Source organism: Bubalus bubalis, chromosome 20 (assembly GCF_019923935.1).
Source record: "Bubalus bubalis isolate 160015118507 breed Murrah chromosome 20, NDDB_SH_1, whole genome shotgun sequence".
Lineage (NCBI taxonomy): Eukaryota > Metazoa > Chordata > Mammalia > Artiodactyla > Bovidae > Bubalus > Bubalus bubalis.
The window spans coordinates 66,781,314-66,797,577 of NC_059176.1; the positions used below are offsets into that span (position 1 = coordinate 66,781,314).

Consider the following 16,264-nt stretch of genomic DNA (forward strand, 5'->3'; position numbering starts at 1 on the left):
ACTTCCCTGGGGGTTCAGTGGTTAAGACTGTGCTCCCGCTGCAGGGGCTCAGGTTTGATCCTTGGTTGGGGAACTAAGAACCCACAGGCTGTGCAAAAAGCTAGGTGAAGCTTTGTGTGAAATGCTTGGACCATTCCAGAGTTCTCTCATTGTTCTTTTTATGCACAAAAGGATGATGTGAGAGAATACAGTCATTTCTGACACATGAGAATTTGATGATTAGTTTAATTGGTATAATATGTTAAAGTTGCTGGACAGCACACAGTCACATTGCTGTCTATCTCATCTTTCTTGCCTTCTTTCTTATACATGAATTCAAAGTGTTTATCACAGCAAGTGTTCATGTTAGAAGCAGGGGTAGGTAAGAAATACAGGTAAGTTTCAGGAATATGTAAGAAACCCTAGTAAATGATTCAATGATGTGTCTTCATGAGGCTATATACCTTGAGATTTACTTCATATGTTTAATATTTTCCACTGCTTTCTATGGGTTGGAGTCATCATAAATTCACCAAGACCATCTTCATTGTATTTTCTTTCAGGAAAAAGTCATTGAATGGACATCTCCCTAGCGAGGCATAGCTTGCAGAGGTATTTCCCATCCCATCTCCTAGAGCCTAGTAAAAAAAAAAAAAAAGAAAAAGAAAATGTCATGGCAAATATTTTAAACCAAAACCAAGCTGATTTTCTTTCCTTCTCCCTACCTTCCTTCCTTCTATTTTTCTTTCCTACCTTCCTTTCTCTCTCCTTTCTTTGTTTTGTCTGGTTTTTGAATAATCAAATACAGGTTAAAAAGCAAAAGTGGTATTGGCTAGTATAAAATAAGTGTTTCAATTTGCTACATATTCAATTATTCATCATATGATCTCTTGAAAAAAAGGAGTGGGTGATCTTTCTTGTTTCCCACATGCTAAATATCCTGCTGTAAGTGCTGTTGTCATGGATACCACTGGCCAAGCTCACACAGACCTTGACTTGCCAGTGTTTACAGGGATTGATAGACTGAAACTAAACGTTACACAGCAGCATGTTGTGCTTGCTGCAAGCCTGGCAAGGCAGGTGCCAACAGAACTCTGTGTCCCCTTCTGTGTGTGCTCTGATCAGATTATAAAAAGCCATCATCAGACCATTAATTTTCATTGCCTCTTTGGACAGGAGGGGAGGGGCAAAAAGGAGGCACTTGCAGAGAATAGACAGGTGAAACAGGTCCATAAGCCTGAATAGATCAACCTAAGTAGGAAGATAATAGTTAGAATAATCTAAGAAGATAAATTTTATGAAATCTTAAATCTTCCAGCTTTAGCAACTGCAGTTCCTAAAGACTGTAAGCACCTTGAGTTCAGAGACCGGGTTTCGTTCATATTAGCGCTTCCCTACTTACCTGGTAACACGTTGCACCCAGAAGGTAAACTGTAATCCTTTGTTGAATAAAATGTATACCTTTTTGCCAATTTCCTTCCATTTCCTTAAGCAATACCCACTGAACCAAGTGCCTATAGGGAAGAGTGATTTTCACAAGAGCTAGCCTGTGGGGCTCTGGCTTCACCCGTTGCAGTGAACTTTGATCGTGGCACAGGTTAGAGCTTGCCCTGGATGCGGTCTGCTGTGTGGGGTGCTCTCTACCACCTGGGGCTGATGGGGTGGAGCCCAGCTGAGGCAGACAGGAACTAGCAAAGGAGGGGCACAAGGACTGGGAGTGGTTAGCTCTTTGCCAGCTGGTGCGAACGGTTTGAAGGTTTTAACAACTGTTATGGATGTGCTGTCTCAGATGAACGGAATAGTGACCTGCCCACCAGTTACTGGGCAGGACCTCACCTCCCCACGGTGTGTTAACATCATGAACCTTAATGTTTCCAGTAAGAAATTTTGGCCAGATCCTACTATCTTTATATGTGATCTCCAAAACTTCAAATACCTGCCAAGAATCATTAGATGAGCAAGGCATTAACTTTCTCAGTGAAGTAGATTTCACTGAATACAGACCACCACCCCCAGGTCCCATGTGCAGTGAGGGAACAGAGCTTCTGTGGATGAGGAGGGGTGGCTTGGACCCACAGGATCAGATCAGGGTGCTCACCATGCTATGCTGCAGACAATTTGGGCAAAATGTTTTCATGGGTTGACCAATCATATTCAGCTCTGCATCCTCTTAGAAACAGAAGAAATTGCAGTTGTGTCTAGAAAAGCTATTTGGTGTGATGTTTAAGTAAGGCAATGTCTAGAAACTTGGCCAAGTCTGGGCAGTTTTGCAGGGTAGCTAAAACCCCTCTTTTTGCATGTTGGTATCTGCTTTTTCTGTCATGCAAACAGCCTGGTCATTAGAACTGCATACCACTTCTCCTCTCCCTAGAACATTTTCATGAGGTTTTCTCTATTGCTGCCTATGGGGGTCTGGCAGGCTCAAGAAAGCATGGTGGAATTTGTGGGCTTTCCTGACATTCTATACTGTATTTCTAATTGTTAAGGGCCTTTCCCATGTTAAGGTAGAATTCCTGCTCATAATCCATGTGTTGAAACCCTGCTGCTAAGTTGCTTCAGTTGTGTCTGACTCTGTGTGACCCCATTGACAGCAGCCCACCAGGCTCCCCCGTCCCTGGGATTCTCCAGACAAGAACACTGGAGTGGGTTGCCATTGCCTTCTCCGGTTGAAACCCTCATCCCTAGTACCTGGGATTGTGACTATACTTGTAGACAGGCTCTTTAAAGAGGTAACTATGCTAGAATGAGGTCATGAGGGTAGGCCTTATCCAATTTGCCTGGTGTCCTACAGGAGGAGGAGATTAAGACACAGACACTCACAGGGGAAAGACCACATGAGGACACGGGAAGATGATCGTATACAAGCCAAGGACAGAGGCCTCAGGAGAAAGCAACCCTGCTGACACCTTGATCTTGGACTTCCAGCCCCCAGACAGTGAGAAAAAATCTGTTGTTTACGACCCCCACTCTGTGGTATTTTGCTGTAGAAATCACAAATACCCCCTGTAAGTTTTCATACTTGGCCTGTAAAAGTGCATCAGATTCAACAAAAAGGTGAAAGATCTCATGTCCCAGTCTCTGAAAACTTCACTCTAAGTCTCCCTCCTGTGGTCATTTCCTGGCTCCTCTCTGGCCAGGGCCCCTACGCGTGCCCTGCCACCTGTCCTAGCCTCCTGCTCATCTCTGACGCCCTCCTGGTAGGATCTGACCCTGCCCTGCGGTTGTTTTCCTGTTTCCTCTGTCCAACTTGGGCCCAGGAGCCTGCCCACTCAATACCTGGCTCTGTCACGTGTCTTCACCACTTTCCTTAGGAACTCTGCCTCCTCCCCGGTACTTCTCTGAGAAATGAGGACTTTTATTTCATAGTGTGTACCTTCTTTAGGTGCGCTAGAGCAGGGAAGAGAAGGCTGGAGGAACCTATTAGATTCCTTATCCCAAGAAGCAAGAAGCTAATTGGCTGGGGCCTGGGGAAATAAGTGTACCTTCGAACTCCCTTTTATATTTTCTTTGCTTGATAGCTATTATTCCTCATAGTTAAACAAGAGTTTGCCCTTGCAAAATTGTGTATGCTGCTGCTGCTGCTAAGTCGCTTCAGTCGTGTCCGACTCTGTGCGACCCCATAGACGGCAGCCTACCAGGCTCCCCCGTCCCTGGGATTCTCCAGGCAAGAACACTGGAGTGGGTTGCCATTTCCTTCTCCAAAGCATGAAAGTGAAAAGTGAAAGTGAAGTCGCTCAGTCGTGTCCGACTCTTTGAGACCCCATGGACTGCAGCCTACCAGGCTCCTCTATCCATGGGATTTTCCAGGCAAGAGTACTGGAGTGGGGTGCCATTGCCTTCTTCGAAAATTGTGTATAGTTAAGCATTTATCTTATCTGTGTCTAAAAGTATATGTATACAGCATTTAGATTATGTCTTACAGAAATGCACAGATATCTGTAGAGCAGGTTTACATTTACATGAGTATTAGCAGGATTCCGGTTTCATTTTATTCTTGCTGCGTCTTTTTGGGGGTCTGGGGAGAAAAATTAATCCAGGAGGAAGAGACCTGAAGATGGGGATATGAGTTCATTCTGTTGTTAGAATTTCCTCATTGTTAGACTCCTTTAAAAACCAATGTTGCCATTTTTAAAGACAAAGACATAGTTTAGAATCACGAACAGACATGGAAGGCTCTCACAGTGACATTTGGGGATACTCAGGTGAGGGTGGTTTGAGTTGGTGTTGGACAGGGAGGCCTGGCTTACTGCAATCCATGGGGTCACAAAGAGCCGGACACAACTGAGCGACTGAACTGAACTGAACTGAGGTGAGAGTAGTTTGCAAACTTGTGAATGATGTGCCAGGCAGAGCAGGTGACCACTGTCTTTAATGAATCACTATTTATAACAAGTGTCCTTGGGGGAAAACAAAGTTGGGATAGGAGGAAATGGGAAGATAACCTGATTCTGGTCAAGGGCTGAGTTATCTTAAATGCAAAGGCAAAAGGAGAAATCTGGAGTGAAATGACTATTTGCCATTTGCCAGTTAAATGGCTATAGTTAAACAGCTGATTATGAATTAAGTTAAAATTCTGTACCAAACTAGAAGAAATCTAAACCAAAATAACTAAAATATTTAACATTTTATGAAGCTTGCAGTTGAACTGGAAAGAATGAAAGCAGATGCCAAAAAGATTGCCATCCAGGTCAAGTCTGCTTTTTAAAAGTAGGAAATAGACCTACTGTTTACATCACCCTGCTAACCAATTTTCAGGAGACTGAATTAGTTCATACTGCCAATATCATTAAAATAGGAAAAGAGGAAACAGAAAGGCAAGAAGCATTGTAATGAAAAAGTCAAAACAAAATAAATTAAAAATAACATGTGTGTTTTCTGGTTACTGAGATAAAAATTCTGTTAGTCAATCTTGTAACAAATATATGTGAAAATCTCTGAATGTTGACAACTTGTTATATTACATGTGAGTTTAAAATTTTAGAATATATTCTCATGTTTAAAACAAATTAAAACAACAAAAATCTATAATCATATCCCTCTTATTCAAAAGGCAGATAAACAGATGGAGTCAAGAATAGAGATATAAAACAGATATGAAAAATGCTTCATGTAAGAGACTCCATTTAGAGCTTTCCTTCCCTTGGAGATGATATATTTAGTCTTTATGGAAATGAGAATTTAAAAAGTTGAGTGTCTCCCTTTATGATTTGGCCACCTGGGAGCTCAGAGCCAAACTTATGATTCAGTTATAAGAGTTGTCATGTATTTCTTCCTGATGGCTAATTCATGAATATGAATTCATGAATATGAATTAGCCATGTTCTGTCTACTCATTCTGCAGTATTTACCTCTAGGATTTTGCACTTGACCACGCCTCCTGAGATGTATCAAGTTTCCAATTCATGAGAATTATTGAGCAGCTCATTTCCAGCCTTTTATCTTTAGCACTACCCCCAACACTAACCGCCCACCCCCCCCCCCGCTCTTCCCCCCTCCCTTCCTCCCCACCACACACACACATTTGCCCAAAGCCATCATCTGAACCACTTCCGGTCACCTTTCAGTATAACAACATGTTTATAATTCACAATCTGTTAGATCTTAAAGCAATCTAAGCATTCTGGAATAATAAAGAACAATCTGGAATTCTAAGCAGAGAAAAAAGGTCAACCAAATATATGACTTTTTTTTTTTTTTTTTTGGACTTGTGGATTTGAATAAGCCTTGGAAGGGCCTTCTCTGTTCTAAAGTTGCAATGGATTTTGCTATGTTTTCTATTAGACATTTTATGGTTTTATTTTCTTTAAGTTCTTAGGTTCCTGTGAAATGTATCCTGGTTTATTATACCCTCCATTTAGTTGTGCAGTTGCTCCAGCATTTTTTTCCTATAGTTATATATATTTTTTGAGGTCAGACATGACTTAGTGACTAAAACAACAGCATAGTTTACATACAGTAAATTATACATACTAAATATTCCATTCTGTGAAGATATAAAATATTTCCAATATCCCAGAACTTGTCTTTGTAAATTCAGTCAACTCCCCCTATCCACACACACCTGCAAAAACTACTTTCTGATTTTTGTCATCATAGATTATTTTAGGCTCTAAGTTTGGTTCTAGGACCTAATAAAATTGGAGTCATACAGGATATGCTTTTTTGAGCTAGTACAAATGATACAGACACACATATAGAGATAGTGAAGCTCCCAGGCAGGATGGGGACGACTCAATTTCCTACCAACTCAAGTGGGCTGCAGTGGAGTGAGAGCTCTCTGAACAAAGCGGTGGATTGTTTCTTGCACCTGAAAGTTGTAGGATAAATGTATTTCCTCTAAAGGTGCTATCTCACACACTTCCATTAATATTGCTTGTATTTATACCAGTTGTTCTCAAGCCTGACTGCATATTGGATTCATCTGGTATCCCTTCAAAAATCAGTGATATCTGAGTCTCACATCCCCGCAACCCACTCCCACAGAGATTCTGATTAATCTCTTCAGGTTGTGACTTAGATATTTGTAGTTTTAGAATATCCCCTGGTGAATGTAATGTGCAGCCAACGTTGAGAAACAGGGATGTGCACGACAGCATTAACGTCTCACAAATTGCAAGAGCTTCACATTAAAATCCAGAGTTTGATACAGAAGGTCTAGGCACTCTGAGTTTGCATTTCAAGCAAGCACTGAAGTGACATGGACTGTAATTTAAGAAGTGAGGGATGTAAATGTTCTTTCTGACAGTTTCCTTAAACTCAAGAACTTCTTTCAAATTCTCCTGAAACCCTGAAATTCACCCCAAAGCTCATCTTGATGGAGATGGCAGTGGTTTTCTTAATTACGCCTTCTGTGTATCCTGTTCCACATATTAGAGTTTCTTGGGCCCGTATTTTGAGCCTTTCTTTTTCCCTTGCTTAATAATTTTTGCTTAGACTAAGACACCTCCTCAGTGCCAAAAACTCACAAACATTTCTTTAGCTCAGATCTTCTTCCTGAGTGCCAGACATGCACACCCAACTGCTCTGTGACACTTCCTCTTGAATGTCTCACAGAATTCTCAGCATAAAGACCTTCAAAATGAAGGTGTGATTATTTTCACAACCAAATATGACTTTCTAAACAAAATCTTTTACAAAATACATATATTACACAGATAGATATAGATAGATCATAGATAGAGGATAGATAGGTAGATATAGATATAGGTAACTATACATATAGAATAGTTCTTCCCTAGTGGCTCAGATGGTAAAGCACCTGTCTGCAATGCAGGAGACTCGGGTTCAATCCCTGAGTTGGGAAGATCCCCTGGAGAAGAAAATGGCAGCCCACTCCAGTATTCTTGCCTGGAAAATCCCATGGACCCAGAGCCTGGTAGGCTACAGTCCATGGGGTCGCAGAGTCGGACACAACTGAGCAACTTCACTTCACTTCACATATAGAAAGGTGGAGAAAAGAGAGAAATGCCACCCAGGCAGTTGTTCACAGAAGAATCAGGATGTCATGCTTCATACTTTATACCTCCCCTCCATCACATCCAGCTCATTCCTGTTAATCTCCAAAGCATATTTTGATTCTTTTTGCTTCTTTCTGTGTCCATTACTGCCAACCTCACCCAAGCTCTTGTAATACCTATTTGTGCTGCTGGCCCTTTTACCCCAGCTCTTCCAAAACATGTTTTTTCCAAAGCCAGTGCTATTTTCTTAAAACGTAAACCAAATTATATTCTTTAGAATAAAATTAAAAATCTTATTTAATAATGTTTCGGTTATCTTAAATGCTTCCAAAAATGCTGACAATGTCATATAATTTAAATATTGACAAGTGATCTGCTGTATGGTGAACGAATCACAGGAAGGGCTGTGAATGAGGGTGCGAATACGCCCACACTTAGCATGACAACCAGAACTGTGTCTGCTTTTGAGACTTAAAGTTGTCTCCATCCTGATGTACAATTGATCAAAGATAGTGTGTGAATTCGGAGAAGGCACTGGGGACCCACTCCAGTAGTCTTGCCTGGAAAATCCCATGGATGGAGGAGCCTGGTAGGCTGCAGTCCATGGGGTCGCTAAGAGTCAGACGCAACTGAGCGACTTCACTTTTACTTTTCACTTTCATGCATTGGAGAAGGAAATGGCAACCCACTCCAGTGTTCTTGCCTGGAGAATCCCAGGGATGGGGAAGCCTGGTGGGCTGCCGTCTATGGAGTCGCACAGAGTCAGACACCACTGACGCGACTTAGCAGCAGCAGCAGCAGTCTGTGAATTGCATAAGAAGGCCAGTCTTTGGGTAAAAATGGTTGTATGTTACTTTACATTATTTCTCCAAAGATTAGGATACTATCAAGGTAGACTAGGGTTCTGTGTTCCAGAGCTCGATGACAGAAAGCAAAATAAATGCTCTGAAATTCAGTTACCTTAGTGGAATACAGGAGTAGAAGAAGCCTAAGAACCTGTCGTTTCTTTGAGGCTAAGGACTTAGCTCAGTGTCAGAGCGCTTCAGGCTGAAACCCCAGTGGAACATTTAAACTTCCAAGAACATTGTTGAAGTTTTTAACTACCAGGTCATAAGCATACCTAATGGAGATCACTATAGAGGTTCCTGTTGGAATGAAGACAGAAAACGACAATTCAGAAGCAGCAGACAATTGTTATCTGTCAAAAAGCCTTAAAATAGGGTTTCATAATGATAGTGTTAAGTAGTGGGAGGTGAGAGCAGCTGTGATGGGTCTTGTGTGAGGCCAGTTCTCTCTCAGCAGGTTTTTGGATGAAGCTAAATTTGTTTTGTTTTCAGAGAGACCTTTAGCTCCTGGTGATGTAGATGGGAAGAAAGGGAGAGCTTCAGAAGGGAAACACTGACCTTCCTACTGATAGAGCTGGTGGATGGCAGAGGATTTGGTAGAAAAATAAGATGAGAAAGAGGAGGTGAGGGTGAGATGGCAACAACTGTGCCCTAAGCTGGTGGTTTACATTACACCAGTTACACTGTGCCACCCTCATTGTAGATCTTTACAGATTCTCACCTAGAATTCACTGAATAAAACTGTATCACTCATGCCACTTTGTTCTCTAAGGCATTGATTTGTTTAAAGAAAATGTTTTGAATTTCTACTGAGAACTAGGTGTGCAGGACAATTCTAGGTGCTGTGAACAAAGCATTCCAAAGCTCCTCCGTCGTGGCGGCCCCATTCTAGTGGTGGGGCTGATGCGAGCCTGATAGCAAACATAAAAATAAGTCAAATGTATAGTATGTTAGATATGAAATGAGGGATGAGAGAACGTGCCATAGAAAAGGGAGCCAGGGAGCACACACTGGGGATAAATTTTAAGGAGGAGGGTTGGGAAAAGCCTCTTTGAAAAGCTGATATCTAAGGAAAGACTAGAAAATGGTAATGGAGCTGTCCCTGTGCATATTGGGGAGAGATGTTTCCAGCTTGTAGGCACAGCAAGTGCGAAGGCCCAGTGGACACTCACCTCTGAGCTCAAGAACAGTGAGGCAGGGAGAGGAGAACAGTGGGGGAGGCAGAGGGGAGGACAGGTCTTCTAAGTCCTTGAAAGCCCCCATGAGAACACTGACCCTGAGTAATAAGGGGAGACAGTTTTGAGCAGAGAGATGGTGTCACTTGTCTTATTTGTTAACAACACGGCACTGGCTACTGTGTGGCAGATTAACGGCAGGGAGGCAGAAACAAATGGAAAGGCTACATAGGAGGGCAAGACGCTGGTTGCGGGTGGAGGGGAGATGGAGCTGGCTTGAGGATGGCCAGGGATGGCGGAGTATGTTTGCAAGGCAGAGGCCACAGGATTGGCCCAAGGATGCGAGGTGGGGTGTGATGGAAAGTAGAAAGACCAAGACTGCTTCTAAGGTTTTCAGCCTAACAGCTTCCATTAACTGAGATGAAAGGGTGTGGATAGAGCCAGTTTCTGAAAAAGAACAAGCTGAGGTGTGTATTAGACATCCACGTGTGGCGCTTGAAGACACGACTGTGCTTCACGGCCGAGACCCCAGCTGAAGACGCATGTTGGAGGGCGAAAGTGGTCAAGGGGTATAGATGCTGTCTAAAGCCATGAGACTGGATGAGATCAGCAGAAAGACACAGTAAGGCCGAGTACCAAGCTTGGAGGCGTTTCAGACTTGAGAGACTGCAGATGTGGGTAGTAACCACTATTGTTGTTCAGTCGCTTGGTTGTGTCCAACTCTTTGTGACCTCATGGACTGCAGCACGCCAGGCTTCCCTGTCCTTCACTATCTCCCAGAGTTTGCTCAAACTCATGTCCATTGGGTTGATGATGCCATCCAACCATCTCATCCTCTGTCGCCACCTTCTCCTGCTGCCTTCAATCTTTCCCAGCATCAGATACTTTACCAATGATACTTTTCCAGATACTTTGGTTCTTCCTATCAGATGGCCAAAGTATTGGAGCTTCAGTTTCAGCGTCAGGCCTTCCAATATTCAGGGTTGATTTCCTTTAGGATTGACTGGTTTGATCTCCTTTCTGTCCACGGGACTCTCAAGAGTCTTCTCTAACACCTAACTTCTCTAACAGTTTGAAAGCATCAGTTCTTCATCATTCAGCCTTTTTTTTAGTCCAACTTTCACATCCATATGTGATTATTAGAAAAACCACAATTTTAACTATACAGACTTTTCTCCAGCAAAGTTATGTTTCTGCTTTTTAATACACTGTCTAGTTTGTAATAGCATTCCTTCCAAGGAGCAAGCATCTTTTAATTTCATGGCTGCAGTCAGCGTCCACAGTGATTTTGGAGCCCAAGAAAACAAAGTCTCTCACTGTTTCCATTTTCACTTGGTCTATATGCAGTGAAGTGATGGGGCCAGATGCCATGATCTTAGTTTTTTGAAAGCTGAATTTTAAGCCAGCATTTTCACTCTTCTTTTTCACCTTTATCAAGAGGCTCTTTAGTTCCTCTTCAGTTTCTGCCATAAGGGTGGTGTCATCTGTATATCTGAGGTTATTGATATTTCTCCCAGCAATCTTGATTCCAACTTGTGATTCATCCAGCCCAGCATTTCACATGATGTACTCTACATAGGCATTAAACAAATAGAGTGACAATATATATCTTTGACATACTCCTTTTCCAATTTTGGACCAGTCTGTTGTTCCATGTAAGGTTGCCTTTTGTCCTGCATGCAGGTTTCTCAGGTGACAGGTCAGGTGGTCTGTTATTCTCAGCTCTTTAAGAATTTTCCCACAGTTCATTGTGATCCACACAGTCAAAGGCTTTAGTGTAGCCAGTGAAGCAGACAGATGTTTTTCTGGAATTCCCTTCCTTTTTCTATGATCCAGCAGATGTTGGCAATTTGAAACCTGGTTCCTCTGCCTTTTCTAAATCCAGCTTGTACATCTGGAATTTCTCAGTTCATGGACTGTTGAAGACTATCTTGAAGGATTTTGAGCATTACCTTGGTAGAATGTGAATTGAGCACAATTGTGTGGTAGTTTGAACATTATCTGGCATTGCCCTTCTTTGGATTGACCTTTTCCAATCCTGCGGCCACTGCTGAGTTTTCCAAATTAACTGACATACTGAGTGCAGCACTTTAAAAGCATCATCTTTTAGGGTTTGAAATAGCTCAGCTGGAAGTTCATCACTTTCACTAGCTTTGTTCCTAGTAATACTTCCTAAGACCCACTTGACTTCATACTCCAGGATGTCTAGCTCTAGGTGAGTGACTACACCATTGTGATTTTTGTACAGTTCTTCTGTATATTCTTGCCACCTCTTAATATCACCTGCTTCTGTTAGAGCCATAGTTTCTATACTTTATTGTGCCCATCTTTGCATGAAATGTTCCCTTAGTATCTCTAATTTTCTTGAAGAGATCTCTAGTCTTTCCCATCCTATTGTTTTCCTCTATTTCTTGAATTGTTCACTTAAGAAGACTTTCTCATCTCTCCTTGTAATCATAGAAGAAGAAAACTGGGGCCCACCCAGAAAACTGGGTGTCCTGGAAGCCAAGTCAAAGGATACACACTTCTAGAAGAAGTTCCATCACTAGGGAGAATGCTGCTTATCAGCCAAGAGGAAGACTGAGATTTGACACTGGGTTTACCTATCTAAAGGCTAAATTGATGTTTGAAAGAATAACCAAGACCAAGAAGTCTAGTATCAAAGATGGGTATAGACCCTTCCTAGATATAAGCTTGGAGAAGGAAATGGCACCCCACTCCAGTATTCTTGCCTGGAGAATCCCAGGGATGGGGGAGCCTGGTGGGCTGCTGACTATGGGATTGCACAGAGTCAGATACGACTGAAGCGACTTAGCAGCAGCAGCATACAGAAGCTAACTGTGAATATTTTGGGATTGGAGGGTTTTTTGTTGTTGTTCAGTTGCTAAGTCCTGTCTGTCTCTTTGTGACCCCATGGACTGTAGTCACTAGGCTCCTCTGTCTATGGGATAATACAGGGAAGAATACTGGAGTGGGTTTCCATCCCTTTCTTCAGAGCATCTTCCCAACCCAGGGATTGAACCCAGGTCTCCTCCATTGCAGGTGGCTTCTTTACCACTGTGCCACCAGGGAAGCCCTGGAAGGTTCTTTAAGAAGTTCTAAAACCTGGCTCTTCAAAGTGTGGTCCACAGACCAGCAGAACTGGGATCACCTGGGAGCCTACTAGAAATGCAGAATCTCAGACACCACCCAGATCTGCTGGATCAGAATTTGCTCTGCTGCTGCTGCTGCTGCTAAGTCGCTTCAGTTGTGTCCGACTCTGTGTGACCCCATAGGCGGCAGCCCACCAGGCTCCCCCGTCCCTGGGATTCTCCAGGCAAGAACACTGGAGTGGGTTGCCATTTCCTTCTCCAAAGCATGAAAGTGAAAAGTGAAAAGTGAAAGTGAAGTCGCTCAGTCGTGTCCGACTCTTCGCGACCCCATGGACTGTAGCCCACCAGGCTCCTCCATCCATGGGATTTTCCAGGCAAGAGTACTGGAGTGGGGTGCCATTGCGTTTTCCAGAATTTGCTCTAGAATGAGATTTCTGACATAATCTGTCTGTTTGGCAGAGTTTGAAACACAGAGCTATAAAACACCTGGATCAGGATTCCTAGCACTCACTTTGATGGTGCTGATGGCATGTGAACCCTCCTGACACTGTGCTTCTGCAGCTAGTATCAGAGCCAGGAGTGCCTGTGAGTCACATTATGGCTGGGGCTTTGCACTCTTAGCTTTTTAGAAAATAAGGTAAAATGCCCTTTTCTGGTTCTCCTCTTCAGAACTGACCATGGATTTGTCTGCTTCAGCTCACAGAATTCGCTATGGGTTATCTATTTTCATGGACCCTGCCTTGCAGTTAAGCCCTCTCCATTGGGCTCTGAGATAGCAAGCATTCTGCTGACCTCCGAGCTTCATGCCTGCAGTTACCCTGAGGTGCCCTGTCACCTGATCCTCCCTCCTGTAATGCCCCTGGTCCTCTGCCTTCAGACACTTGTGCCCTAAGAGGGGGTAGATCTAATTTGGTCCATGAATTGTTAGGCACACACAGTGTCCTTATAAAGGGTTCCATAAAGAAACACATTTTTTTTTTAATTTGAGGAACACTGAGTGCCCACTCTAAAAGAATCAAAACTGACATTGAAAGGCTCTGAGAAGATCTGAACTTAGAATTGAATGAAGCACAGAGTCCTACTCCTCCCCTGTGCAATATCTAGTGCTCATCAGGGCCTTTACATCCTGTGGAGCTAAATGTTCTGGGAAATTATGAAGTAGTAACATGTTTACCTTTAGAAAATTCCTGTCTTCACCTTCTTACTTACTGTTTGTAGGACCAAGACAATTGAGAAAGAGCGACTAAATAACTCAAACTGAATCTCCACACTGTGGCAACTTATAACATTAACTGTTTCACAGTTTAAATGAAGACTCTCTGTTTTATTAGAGCTAGTATCACCTAAACGGAGAAGGCAATGGCACCCCACTCCAGCATTCTTGCCTGGAGAGTCCCATGGACGGAGGAGCCTCGTGGGCTATTTCTCTTAGAGTCCGTGGGGTCACTAAGAGTTGGACAAGACTCAGAGAGTTCTCTTTCACTTTTCACTTTCATGCATTGGAGAAGGAAATGGCAACCCACTCCAGTACTCTTGCCTGGAGAATCCCAGGGACGGGGGAGCCTCATGGGCTGCCGTCTCTGGGGTCGCACAGAGTCAGACAGGACTGAAGCGACTTGGCAGCAGCAGCGGTATCACCTAAAAATTTTCTCTGAATCTGCTACTTTAAATGAGTATAAAATACATACAGAGCAAAATCAAGGAAGAGATTTTAAATTAGAACTAGCTTAAACTATTTAAAAATGTAAACAAACAGTTTGGGGTACAGCACTATGTGTAAATACGCTCACTTTTACTGCAGTAATGACATATCCTTTAGTAAAGTTTCAAGAATGTTATATGCGAATTTAAATTTCTGAATGTGAATATATATTTGCATTAACTAGAATGATTATACATGTTAATCCAAAGTGAAGAATAAAGAACATTTGTTTAGTTAAAATATGTTTATTATATTCAAGCTACCATCCAAAAGACTCCCATTTTTACATATAAATAAACCCAGAATTTAAAGATTATATAAAACAACATTAAAATCTAAGACTTTTTTTTTCCTTTTTCTCTTTTCCATCTTAGTTTTGGTTTGAATTATTCTTTCTCTCAGTGTTATTTATTTTAATTTTAATTTTGGAAAGAACACGTGACATGAGATCTACTTTTTAAAATGTTAAGTGTATAAGATATTATTGTTGACTCTAGTTACAGGGCTGTACACAGATCTCTAGAGCTCACTCATCTTCTTCCTTGACTGACACTTCATGCCCTTTGATTAGTAAGTCTGCTTTCCCCCTCTTTTCAGCCTCTTGCAATCACTGTCTACTCTTTGACTCTGTGAATTCCAGTATTTCAGTTCCCCCATACACGTGGAACCATGCTATATCTATCTTTCCATGATAGATTCATCTCACTCAGCGTAATGCCCTCAAGGTTCTTCCATGCTGTTGCCTGTTGTATTACCTTATTGTTTTAGGGTGGAAGAATATTCCATTTCATGTATATATTACGTTTTCTTCATTCACTGATTTTGTTGATGGACATTTGGGTTATTTCCATATCTTGGCTATTGTGAATAGAGCTGCAATGAATACACAAGTGCTAGTATCTCTTTGAGATTCTGATTTCAATTCCTTTGGATAAATACCCAGAACTGGGGTTGCTGGATTATATGGTAGTTCTATTTTTAAGTTTTGAGGAACTTCCATACTGCTTTTCATAGTGGCTGCCCCGACTTGCATTCCCATAAACAGTATGCATGCTTTGTAATTTTTTACTGAAGGCTGATGTTTTGTATGTGTGCACATATTATTATAAGAACCACCACAACAGCAAACTTCTAACCCTGCCCAATTCCTAACACAAACACAAAACCTATAAACTTAGCAGGTCTTGTCTTCTGCAAGGTCTACGGGTTTTGTGTCTGTCTCAGGAGTTGGGCGGGGTTAGAAGCTCGTTGTGGTGATTGTTATCAGTGCACCATTACAGCTTCTGTGACCTGAGTGTGGATGTGTGGACTTCCCACGAGCTCCTGTCCCATCTCCACATGTGACACTATCTTCGCTTCACACATATCCCTGCCCTTCCCAGGGATGGGCTTCTCTTTTACTCTGTCCACTCCTGCAGTGAAGTTTCCAAGGGTGTCCATCAGTGAGTGCTTTTTGTGGTTTTGGTGCCCTTACCTTTCAGATTTTAAGGCTGTTCTTCCTCAGGGGAACTGAATCTCAGTGATTCCATTCCTCTGTCATCTGCAGTGCGATTACACAGGAGATCTTCAGTGCTTACAATTTGCCCACTCACAGCCATTGCCATCTCTGAGCTTTCTAAAGAGATTAAATAAATGCAAGCATTTGATTGCATATTCCTTCTTTCTCCCAAGTCTGGTAGTATATGTTGACTTAACAGAAAAACATGTTAGTGTGACTGCTCAAGAATGATGTTTTTAATTAAGAGGAAGCAAATTGCCCAGGCTCATAAGTCCAGTTTATATGCTTATCAAATTTAATCAAAACTTCCCACTGTACCAGCTGTTATTACAGAATTAGACTGAAATTCTCCTGAGAAAATATTCTTCTTGCAAGGTTGCAATATTATTTTTGTTTCATTTTCTCTACAGGTCAATCCAGAAATAGTAGATAATGCAATAATAATCTATTCTGTAAAATTTCTTAAATCCACTTTCTAGCTTTAGTCTCCTTGGCTCACCCTGAATAGTTAGGGAC

At 42.2% G+C, this 16,264-nt stretch overlaps 1 long non-coding RNA gene across 1 annotated transcript; it reads right to left on the bottom strand.

Annotated features, from left to right (window-relative positions):
• Positions 1–208: 208 nt before the first annotated feature.
• Positions 209–15,861, bottom strand: LOC112580923. Its single transcript, XR_006547070.1, has 2 exons — positions 15,725–15,861; positions 209–617 (listed from the first exon to the last, which is right to left on the bottom strand). It is a non-coding gene; the product is annotated as an uncharacterized LOC112580923 (long non-coding RNA).
• Between the last annotated feature and the right edge of the window lie 403 nt (positions 15,862–16,264).